Source organism: Cuculus canorus, chromosome 7, assembly GCF_017976375.1.
Source record: "Cuculus canorus isolate bCucCan1 chromosome 7, bCucCan1.pri, whole genome shotgun sequence".
Classification (NCBI taxonomy): domain Eukaryota; kingdom Metazoa; phylum Chordata; class Aves; order Cuculiformes; family Cuculidae; genus Cuculus; species Cuculus canorus.
The window spans coordinates 16,012,820-16,024,856 of record NC_071407.1 but is presented as its reverse complement, the minus strand read 5'-3'; the positions used below and the strand labels follow the sequence as shown (position 1 = coordinate 16,024,856).

The following is a 12,037-nucleotide window of genomic DNA, read 5'->3' as shown; positions in this document are numbered from 1 at the left end:
AGACACTAAAAACTGTATTTTGAAATGCAGCTTAAAATGTCCTTGGTTGGCAGTTCTTTGTTTCTTTTTTTATTTACATTACTTAGGTCTTCAGTAATATTTAGCGGCAATGACTCCTCTAGATTAATTATGCATTGTTCAGAGCATATAATTTTGTCAGTTTTAATTTTGTTACCTTTCCATTTCACTGAAACACATTTTTCCTGAGCTTGCAAGGGAATGATCAAGGCTTATCCCAGTTCATTTATCTAATGTAGCAGTCAAAGTACAAACTCCTGAAAAAGAAAATACACGCTTCTTTTTACTATCTCCTTATATTAACAAATTACTTCCGCTTGCAATCTTCTGTTGTCAACCACCTCTGAACTCCCTCTTTTGAGAGAGATTGACCAGAATGAAACACATTGTTTCTAGTCACTCTGAACCCTTGATTTACCAAAATACATTAAAATTGTGCTGGCATTATCTCTCACTGCTTTTGCATACTAATAGTGTACTTGCCTTTGTACAAGCTGAAGTTTTCAGACAGTTTTTTGAGTGTTTCACAAAGGAAACAGTAGGGCTTTCCAGGAAATCTGAGGGATCTAGGTGTCCATCTCTGATTTGGAATTCAAATGAATTAGTAACTGAAGCTCCGTTGGGCTCCTTTGAAACTCTCAGCCTGTGTCTTTTTTTATGAAGAGATGCATGGTGCAAAGACCTGAATTAAACGGATGCTGATGATTTCCTACATATTGTAACACTTTGGTTTCTGAGCTATTTTTTTAATCCACATGGAATCTTTGCTTCTGTACCCAGAAATTAATAGGAAAGTATTTTTTCAAAAGGTCACGTAAACTATGTAAACCTTTTCCCTGTGCTATTTAGTTTGCATGGTAAGAGAATTTAAAATCCATCTGTAAATTTTGCTCACCAAAAAGGAATATGTGTTGGATCATAGGAGAGAGAGGGTGTAATCTAAATAAATTGATTTAATTGTACCATATGGTGGTTCCCTTCCATGTTCTTAATTTTTTCAATGTAATTTTTATCAATTTATATCAATGTCTGTGACTTTTTTTTAGTATTGTAGAGAGCTTTAAGATTGTTATCTTTCAATATGGGGGCTGGTATTGCTTCATAGTTCATCAACTCTCTAATTTAAAATCCCTTCAGAACATCTGGATGTATTTCTAAACATGCATGGTGAATGTTTTCCACAGGAAAATGTGGAAACTGAACTCAGATTCATTCAGTCTCCATTCCAATCACAACCATGATTTCATCCTTACCGCTTTTGCCTTCCTACATACCTGCACTATAGTAAAATCTAAATTTGCTTAAGGTTTGATATGTTGTAACAAATCTAAGTTCTTCTATGCCTGAACAGCTGTTTATATTTCCAGTGTATGCACATTTATCTGTTTGCAATAATCTTTTATCGTCTATATTTATCAGCATCAGCTGCTTTGCTTGTGAACCCAAGTAATTTAAATTATTGAATCTGACTACATTAGTTTCTGTTACTGCCTGTTCTTTATTTCTCTGTGTGCTATATATGTGTGTGTATTATTACACAAACATAGATCCTAACTCCGGTCATTAAAATCATTAATAACATGTTTTTGCCTACAGATGCTTAATTTTTTTGTTTTCATAGCTTCCACCTTCATATGTATCTTAATAACATCCACTTTTCCTCTTTCACCAGCAGCTTTGTGGTACTTTTAGTAGAAGCTGGTGGCATGTTATAATTTAAAATACTTCACATTCAATTTCTCTTGCATACTTAAGAACACTGCAGATCCATAATGTTTTATGAAATAGGTTGGACTTCATGATTTATTTCTACTGCTACTTTTAAATTTGACTGAAATTTCATTTCTGAAATGTTCTCAGCCTGTGAATAACAATTATGTTGGTCATTTTTTTAAAGTGTCGGGGAAGTAACTTTACTTTATGAATGTTTTTTACATGATACTCTCTGATTTCTTATATAATTTTGGTAAGCTCCATAGTATAGGAATTGAGATTTTTCACATTCAATAAGTGAACCTCCTATTTCTCACACACTGATACTTCAGTGTTGTTTGATTGTAACATCTTGATTCTGATCTCAAAAATTTCCTTTGAACTGTTTGTTATATGTAAACTCAGCGTAAGTGACTTTCTTTTGACTACAGTTCCCTTTAAGGCATTGTAGCTGTGACAGCTTTCCAAGTACATCCATGTCAGGTTTTCCCCTCTGGACAGGAAGGTTCTGGAAGAAGTTTAACCTGCTCTTAATATTAATGTTCTTTTTGCTTGAAATATATTTAAATTGATAGATGCCGTAAAGAATAAGTGGGACATGAGTGTGAAAATATTTTAGCTAAGAAATGTCAAACTACAGATCTAAAATGAAAATTCAGCATTAAAAATGTAAAATAATATATACAATTTATAGTTTCTAGAAGAAATACTATCCTTTCTTGAGAGGAAAAGCTATTACCATTGCTTTAAAACAGAGCTGGCATCAATAACCGATAGCTTACACTGCTTACTTGCATTACCTTTTTTAGCATGCTGTAAACAAAAATAACTATTCCATATTTTATAGTTACAGATTTAATTTAAAATCCAGGTTTACTTTCCCCTGTGGGCAGATATTCAGGGTAAGAAGGCTGAACATCCATAATTTGAATGCAGGAAAAAATCCTTTATTGCCACAAAATTAAATATGATGTTGCTTTAAATAGAAGTATACATTTTTCACAAACTCGTCTGGGAGGAAATAGTACTAACACTGTGCTTTGCAATCCACTTTATGTATCAATGACCAAACAGCAAGTTACTAAAAGCTGAGAGTAGGAGGATGGAGAGGTTTTGATAAGTAATTCTTGGATTTCAGCAGAGATCCTCTTTCCCTAACTAAATTACACGTTAATCTTTCAAGATTACTGCATGTTTGTGATTAAAAAAAAAAAAAATATTTAAAGTTTTCTTAGAAATATTTAAAGTTTTTAGAAATATTTGAAGTTGAAATGTTGCAATATTTGGACACATCATCAGCTGTAAATAGGTAGTCTGCATACATTTGCCAGGGAATCTTTACACATATTCAGGTGTGTTTCTTCCATCTTGCTGAGTTAGAAAATGGTTGTGTTAGTGTCTGAGAAAGTTGATCTTCAGTGGAGTTCTCAGCCATCCTAGAGATACAAAAGTTTCAGATGCTCGATTTCTTTAAAGATTACACCACCATTTACGTGGGGAATTAAGATTCTCTGGTCTTACATTCAGCACTATCCAACCCCATTTTATTAATGGAGTAAAGCACTGTTCACTGTGCGCAATGGCAGCGGAATATTTTTCTGATTTTATATGCTTTTAGGCAGTCTGATTTGAAAGTGGTGCTTTGCTTTCTGTTTATTTCTATGAATCACACCAGACTTCCAAATTAGGTGGTATTAAGGTGTTGATACTTGTTTCTCAAACAAGTTTAAAGTAGCTGCTAAGCTACGGATAAAGGATGCCACAGAAAACCTGCTGAAAATATGTCTGTTAACACTCTTAGAAAAACTCAGAATGTATTGAAAATGGAAAAAATAATGTACTTGGTAAACGTATAGCGAGATGATTAATTTATTTTTTTTTTAAGTGCACCATGCATAGGAGCTGCTGAGTGTGCTTATAAGGCAAGAGAAGCAAGAAACAGGAGGCTGGGCTGGAGGAAAGAGAAGAAAGAGTTGCTTTGTTTTCCACTGAAGTTTAAAAAATTTTGACATATGTTTACACATCTTGAATACTTTGACTTCGTTTGGACCACTGACATGCCTACAGGTTCAGCCTGTACATCAAAGTTTGAAAAATTGGGGCTGCAGAGAAGCTTTTTTTAGTTCTCTCTTTCCTAACTAAGAACTGCAAAAAAACCAGTCAGATAGAACCCCTACTAAATCTTGGAAATCTTGGAGATAAGCATCATAGGTATTTGGTATTAGCTATCCACTCTCAGACCTTTCAAAGTGGTTAGTATTCTTTTACTGTGTTTAAACAGAGTATTTTGGCAGTGGGACAGGTGTGGTAAAGAGCAAAGGATCTTGTTTCTGTCTTTCTGTGATATCCAGAAAATCAACTGGTTTTTACTTGCTGTGTATTTTCTGACTCTCTGTATCTTTGACTCTCTGTTTAGGCTGAGGAGCAGTGCTAAAGAAGTATGAGTTTGGCACACTGGGATATTTTTTGTGTTGTGCTCTGGTTATTGGGCATTTTCAAATAGCACCTCAGTTGCTTTCGTTCCTATGTCTCTGCAGCTGCCTTCTGCGTTGAATATGCATGTAGCTTGATAATGGACATGTGTTGAAGAAATTAATTGAATTTTTATTCAACAAGAGTATTATATATCTGTTTGTTTTCTAGTGTGTTTGCCTGTTCTGTATTATGATATTACCTTCTTTATTAACAAGAATTTGCTTACTCGTCTAAGACAGTAATCAGTTTTAAGAGGTGCTGGGCCATTGCTTTCTGTGGTCTCTGGCTTCAAGATCTGTGTTTATTTACTTTAAGGAAAGGTATACTATGAGGTGCTTTTAGTATAATTTTTATTCTTTGATACCAAAAGTCAGCATATGTAAACTTGATGTGAACTGGATATGTTTCTTAGTTATGCAAATCCTGTTATTTCATCTAACAATCATACTCACTCAGGTCTTTTGTCTCTGATTGTTATCTTGATCTTGTCTCTTGCTGGGGCTATGCCAGCACTCATAATATCAAAATTAATTTTTCAGCCTTAAATCAATTGTCTAGGTGACTTATGTTTTAGCTGTTTTATATTCCTGCACATCCTCTGTTTTATAGTCATTCTCTAAAAAAAAAAAAGCTCCTGAGCCATTTTTTATTTTTCCCTGCAGTATTTTTCACAATCCTGAATTAACTAAAACCTATTAAAAATATCAAGTACTTAAGTTACAAAAATAAATAAGTCGTTTGGTTGCATGTAGTAATGAAGTACTACTTAAACTTTGTTCCGTCATCCTTTGCAAAACCAGATCATTTCAATTCTGATGGGCCTCTCTGCTGCTTGTTTTATTGTGGGTGAATTTTCAGCTCACTTTGTCTGTGCTTTCCAGAATATTCCTAAGCAAAGAAGTTGGGTCCTTCTCTTGATGTCTGAGTTTGACATTAGAAGGTCTCCAGTCTGCTGATTGTTGGATAGTATGGCTTATCACCAAGGGAAGGATCAGTTTATTTTATGCCTTGCATCATGGCAATATGCAGCAATTATACACCAATTCTTACCAGTCAGCATCCATATAACTACTTCTTCAGAGGCTAATGTCAGAGCCTTGGACAAATTCTCTTAAAAAGTATTATAAACAGAGGGTAAGATACTGAGCTTGGGTCAGCAGGCTTGGCTGAAGTTCATAACTGTGGGAGAGCATTCAAGGTAAGGGACAAAAGAGCTTCTGTGCCTGCAAGACTTGTGCTTCATGGTTTCTCTCCCTAACCATCTCCCCACATGTCACTCCTGGCTGCCTTAAGTAACTCCCCACGCAGCTCTGCCCTTAGTGCTCTCACACTGCATTGGGCCAGTGCTGAAAATGTGAGGTACAATATTGACAAGTTCTGCCCCCAAAACTCTTCCCTTTTTGGAGTCCTTGAAGCGTAATCCTTCAGAATCCCCACCAGTTCAGATTACCGGGGCGGTTATGATTTTTTGGGTTTTATAATGCCAGCAAGCTGTGCTCTTTACAAGAGCGTATAATAGGTTCGAGGGTCACCTGTTTGACATGGGTGTCCTGTAGGAATTTGACGTTCTGTACAACAGAGAGCTAACCTGTCCTTGTGCTTATCGGATGCTTCTGTTGCCATCTCTGACCCTCTGAGGCATCTTTTCCTTTGAAAGACATGTCTCAAATAAATCCTCTGCAGCAAATTCTAACTTTAATTCCTAAACAACAGTGAGTTTTAAGGTGTTCTTTGTGACAATGAGCGTGGGCAAATGAATAGTATTCAATTAATTATACCAGAGGTAGAGAGGTTGAAGTTTTGCCTTAGTAAGATCTGTAGAAATAAACACAACAGCGAGTTATCAGCCATACATCGTTACATCTTGCACCTTTATAATCACGCAGTTACTATTTAATTGGCTGAAGACCTGGCATGGCATCTTTGTTACTTCAATTTATGTTGGTCCTGATGCATAATTAAGAATTAGAGATGAAAGTTTAATTCAACGAAATGATAATGTGATTCCATTTGAAATACGCCACTGTGATATGCAGAGTGATTAGACTTATAAAATCAGCCTTTTCATCTGTATTAATCTGATGACTATCTATGCTTTACATCTTGATAGGAACAGAATTGTTTAATGTTTATTTAGAGGTATGCTTAAAATGTACCTGGCTTTATGGACTAAACATATTAAGAGCCTTTATGACATTGTAATTCAGTAACTTTTATGTAGGTGTTTTGAGTATCATATTTCTCAAAAAGACTGTAAAATATAAACAGGCTACAGCTGTAGAAGGTTTATTTAGCTCAGAAATATATTAGTGTATTTATACTACATAAATTACTGTATATAAGGTACTGCTATATATTTGCAGTCATATCATCAGGCAATTTTCTATCTTGAGTTATCAGAAGAAGGAATTACAAAATATAATGCTAGCCTTAGGGAAGCAAACTTTTTTCAAAACTCCTATCTGCTAATATCACCTGCCAGTGATTTAATGTGTTTATAGTTTATGCTAACCTTTCTTAGCTTTGCTTTTAATCCATTATAGTCTGTGTACCTGGTGGAAGGGAAGCCTGCAGCCAATTGCTGTTACTTTGCAGCTCCTATCTTCAGTCACCAAATAGCTATCTTTTTTTTTATTCTTGTTTTTATTCCTGAAAGGTAGTAACTATTGGCTGTTATAAAACTGCAATCTCATTAGAAAAGGTTTGTCGAAATAAATTCACTGCTGATATTAGCACTTTAAAATGTTAATGTCTTTGTCTTTCTTTGGGATTATGTTTTATATTTTGACACTTAGAGACAGCTTTAGACTCTTCCATTTCCAGAAGAGTTGTTAGGATAGGAAGCGAGCATTTTGAAACAGTCATTGGCACTGAATTTTTTTAAGTGGTGCATCATTTAAGAATTCTTAGTTCGCCTCCCTATTAGAAATATGTCCATAAACTAGAGTAAAATGAAAGTGAACAGGAGTGCATACAGGAATGTTAATATTTGTTGTCAGCAGTATGACCTGCTGCATTATTTGTTTGATTTTTTGTACTTTCTTAGTCCGTTACTTCTTCAACTTGACTTGAAGCTTTGTTATGAAACTCCAAAGTCATATTTTTCTCACACTCAGCGTTTATTGCTTTCTCTAGTTTGCATCAGACATTTTCCACAGGGGACAGGTGGGAGGTATTCTTCATGTCCAGTCTGGATATATCCATGGAAACTGACTAAACTTTCCTAACAGATTTTGGTGAAACCCAGTAATGATGTCACAGGAGTGTTATTTAATTATTACACTTAATCCGGCAGTGGAATATAGAGTAAATGTGTACCAGAGCAGTGTCATGCCCCATCTGAAGATAAAGGGTTATCATGTGCTGGAATACCTGTCCTTCCACACATAGTCTTTAATTTCATTAAACAGTTAATTTGAGATTCTTCTGAATCAGATCTCACTGGAACATTTAGGACAGAGCTCTAAACATATTCATTTGCATCTATTGCTAATGATCTCATTCTGGCATAAACCTAAAATAATTGCACAGCTTGTAATAAAATCAAGGTCTACTTAGAACTGTTTCTATGTAGGAAACTTTTTCAAAATTTAGAATATTTTTCACACTGGGAAATGTGCTCTCATTTTGTCCTGAACTTAGTCTGGGCATATCTGACCTGTATGGGTGGAAGGAGCTGAATTTTGTTTCCTTTTCCTTGGTATTAAAGAGGATACATTTTTGTTCAACTATTGGGCATGTGCCAAATATTTTTAAATTTACATTATTTCACAGAGGATTCTGTAAAGCAGAATTAAGGTATTATGAACAGGATTTTTGATGGTTGTATTACTTCTAACATTTAATGCTTTGAATTAATAGCATTAATCATTGCTTTATTGGATTTGAATAAATTTATATTGGGTTGTATTAAGCAATGTATCCTATATACACTGGATTAGTCATTTGCCTGTTTTTCAAAAATGCATAAGCCATACTGAGAGCAGATCTGCATTTATTGTGTTGTGTAACTAGCTCTACTTTTACCAAAGGAAAAAAAAAACAACAGCTCTATTTCAGATATTTGAAAACTTTCAGTATTGTATTGTTGTTCTTGTTATTTATAATTATTTATTACATAAAGCCAGTGTATTTGGACACTTTGCACTGGCATAACTGTCATCACAGTATGATTTTCTTTTAAAAAATTCCTGAAACGGTTCACCTTATATGACCTTTTGTTATGAATAGTTAGACTGCAATCTTTTTTTATATTGTCAGCATTAGAGATGTTCTTAATTATAATGATCTAACTGAGCTGTTACAAATTTGTGTGCCAGTAAGCATAAAATGTTTGAATTGTACTCTTCTCAGTGGCTGATCTCTGTGTTGGGATGAGTTGATGTCTAGTAGGAATAAACAGGAAAGGCAGTACACTTTTTTGATCCAAATATATTTTTTAAAATTCAAACAAAAATTGTTTCTTTATTATACTTGTTCTGAACACCTCCCCTTGTTGTAGTTTTCAGCAGTGAACAAGAGTATTTCTGCCTGAATCCTGTGAAACAACACAATCCTGAGTTTCTATTTTCTTTCATTTGAGATGGAGGGTGGAGGCAAGTGGGAAGAAACTGCCATACTCAACAAAATACTTGGAAGCTTTGACGACTCTCTTTGCTTTTCAGTTCAGCATGTAAGCCAAGTATAACTTACTATAAGAGATGTGAGTGGCTGCCATGAAATGGCACAAAGTTGGAATTGGAAAGGGAATTGGATGCCCAGGGGTTTTTACTCTTGGCTGGACTATAAACCTGTTATATGACCTGGAGCAGATCACATTAACCCTGACTTTCCAAAGCGTTTGCACTCCTGAACTGGATCTATAGGGTGGTCAATTACAATTTCCTGTAAGGTGAGAACAGTGCCTTAATAGGGTGCAGACAGTTCATTAACATAAAGTGCTATGAAACTGTCTAATGAAAAGTGTTACAGGAGGTAGAAAGTATTATTAGAAATTAATAGTATTATAAATTAGTAAAATAATATGATGTTGTACTTCGCCCTGAAGCAAGATAAATCATAAGCTGCTTAGATGGCTTTTTTTACAATAGAGTGCAGCAGTTAAGGGTCTTGAGAACATTTCTACAATATTAAAATGATTTTTCAGCTGGGGTATTAGCTTCTCCAGCCTAGTCTAGTTTTAGAAGAGTAAAACAAACAAAAGCCCAAGGTATTATTTACTTAATTAGTCCTCTCTGCAGCATGATTTTTTTTTCTGAACTTCATTTCTGCTTAATAAGTGTTTTATCTGTTGATATTTCATATGTTACTAAGCAACACCAACAGTACCAAATAATAAGGAAAAAAAACCCATGTAATAAGGCACTATAATTCCAATCATGTATCGTGAGGTTAATTTCTTAGGACTACTCTGAGATTCAAAGAGTGTGTTGTGCAGTGATGTAAAATATATTGTTTTCATTATAAGAAGCATTTCATATCTTCTAAAAATGTGCATTTAATTGCATAAAGGCAGAAGAACAACACAAAAATTATTCAAATAACATTCCAATTATATTTGATAAATCATCTTTAAAACCTTTAAATTTATGTAGCAATTATAACCTAACCACAGGATCTAACATGTTAGAGCTTCATCAAAATCAATCAAATGTCTTAGGCTGAAGCTGGAATGTTGTACTAATGGAATTACTCCCAAAGGCAATTTTGATGTATAAGCACCAGTTTTACGGCACATCCTGAATTCGATTCCTTCTGGTAGTATTTCCTGTGTGAGGTTTTGTTCTAGCAATGACTCTTAAGAAATTTCTATTATATAAAACAACTAATTAATTGCAAAACAATTAAACTAGCATAACTGTTTTCAAAAACACTTCTCATACTTTGGTTCATAGAAAATGCAGAATCTCTTCTGTTATTTGCTTCTAAGTGTCTTTTGTAGAGAACTGCTGATTTCAGATGGTAAACTAAATAGACTGTCACTCACATCACGTGAGATTGAAAAATATCTTGGAAGACCAATCTCTCTTTAGTTCTAAATATGAATTTCTCATTCAGCTTCCAGGTTTCTTTGAGTGACAGTATTTGCACCCGGTTCTTAGATACATGAAACCAGATAACTATCAGTTAATTAGGGATAAAACAATATTAGTGTGTTGGGTTTTTTTTAATAAAAGAAAAAAGTCAATTTTAGCATTTTTTCATTTATCACCAGATCTAGAAAAAACATGCCACTGTCTATGTTACCACATAGTCTCAAGTCCCCAGTCTCAAGTATTTTTGTATCTTTTTTTACACTGGTTTTAGTTTATTTCAGAGAAATTCCTTTTTTCTCTCACCTTCTATTTTTTAGTTAGAAACCTATTTAGACTCTAGAACACTTTTTCTCAAAAATGCTAGAAGTAATGTTCTTTCTGGTTAAATGAAGTTGCCTAAAATATCTGTCAAGAATCGTTTCACAAAACTCTTTCAAGATGTGATAGTTCCAGAATTTAAATTAGATAATGAACTACATGTCTCCACCTTGGTATTTGCAAGGCATTTCTTTGTTGGCAGACATTCCATCTAGTCCTGCCTTAGTTTTAGAGTTATTGTAATCTAACGCATGCAGCTGTATACACATTGTACTGTATAGTGTGCTGTCTGGATCAGCACAAAGAAAGGTAAATTGGAAAAAATGTAAGGTGTTTACAAAAACAATTCCTCAATCTTCCTGAAAGAAATTTAATTTAAAAATGAAAAGAATAGAACGTAAATTTACACTGGGGTTTTTCAACTGGTTAAAGAAAGATTAACTACTCCCTGTTCCCGTCCCCTTTGCCCCAAATCCCAGTTTACTGGCATCACAGCTCTGGAAAGCAGCTGTACTGAGAAGAGAGGAAGTATTTTCAAAGCCGTCTTACATGTAGCTCTATCCTGACTCAGAATGGACTTTGAGAACCTTGTGAATCGCCAAAAATTTTGCTTGAAATTATTGAAGGCAGAGTCACTGCCTACAAACATGCATAACACTTGAAGGCGGGTATTTCAGGCATCATCTGGGGTGTGATGCCTCAAATTGCATGCTTAGTGTTTTGTGGGAGTTTTTCAAAACCAACATTAGCTGCCTTTGCAGCAGAATACATTTTGATTCCTCAGCAGGATTAAATATCATGTTTACCATTTTACAAACTTGCCATTGAAAAGAGTAGTCATTCTGAAAAACAGAACTAAAAATGGTTTTGCTATAAACGTATCTGTTCTTCCATCCTGTAATTGCCATAGAAATGCTCATCTTGCTCTTGAGAACTTTAAGTAGAGCTTCTTATTAAGTTCTTAGTAAAAAACATATGGCATTTAAAGTGGAACTTTCTTTCAGGTTTGTAAAAGCAAACTATTTTTTTTTAGCATCTGATTAAAAAATTAACGGGACTTGGACTTTTCCAATATTTCATAAGTATATGTTCACACATTTTACCTGGCTGAAGCTCTGCTCTTTTTGAAGAAGAAGTTGTCCTTTAGGTCTTGCTTGGACATAACAGGTAATGCTCTCCACAGATGTATCCAGTAAAGGTCGCAGTTTATTTTTTAAATGGTAGTTTTAAGATTAATATTTGCTATGTATCTGTGAATTTAGAACTCACTCAGTCTAACAAGAGTCATTCCCTAGATATCCAAGAAGCTGGAGTAGGTTTTAATAAGATATAGAAAATAGATTAATGAATCTGCTATATTGCCTGGACTGTTACTATAAAAATGCTTTTGTCTTAAATGTTGAAGACTGTAAAGTAAGTCTCAAAGTAAATAATTTTAAAATAGAAATACTGGGTGCTCCTCAGAACCATGACAATTG

General features: G+C 34.4%; 1 protein-coding gene and 1 long non-coding RNA gene across 7 annotated transcripts in view; one reads left to right on the top strand and one right to left on the bottom strand.

Moving 5' to 3' along the window:
* The window catches only part of LOC104067851 (heparan sulfate glucosamine 3-O-sulfotransferase 1), a 52,887-nt gene that overhangs the window by 36,914 nt on the left and 3,936 nt on the right, over window positions 1–12,037 (top strand). The window contains exon 1 of one of the 6 annotated variants that reach the window (XM_054072098.1): window positions 7,989–8,878. The exons of the other annotated variants lie outside the window; for them this stretch is intronic. The gene's annotated coding sequence lies outside the window, so the exon portion shown is untranslated. Of the gene's footprint in view, window positions 1–7,988; window positions 8,879–12,037 lie in introns of those variants that run through there. 6 annotated transcript variants of the gene reach the window in all.
* The window catches only part of LOC128852742 (uncharacterized), a 33,560-nt gene continuing 24,535 nt past the window's right edge, over window positions 3,013–12,037 (bottom strand). The window contains exon 6 of the long non-coding RNA XR_008450775.1: window positions 3,013–3,167. This is a non-coding gene — a long non-coding RNA (uncharacterized LOC128852742). The remainder of the gene's footprint in view (window positions 3,168–12,037) is intronic.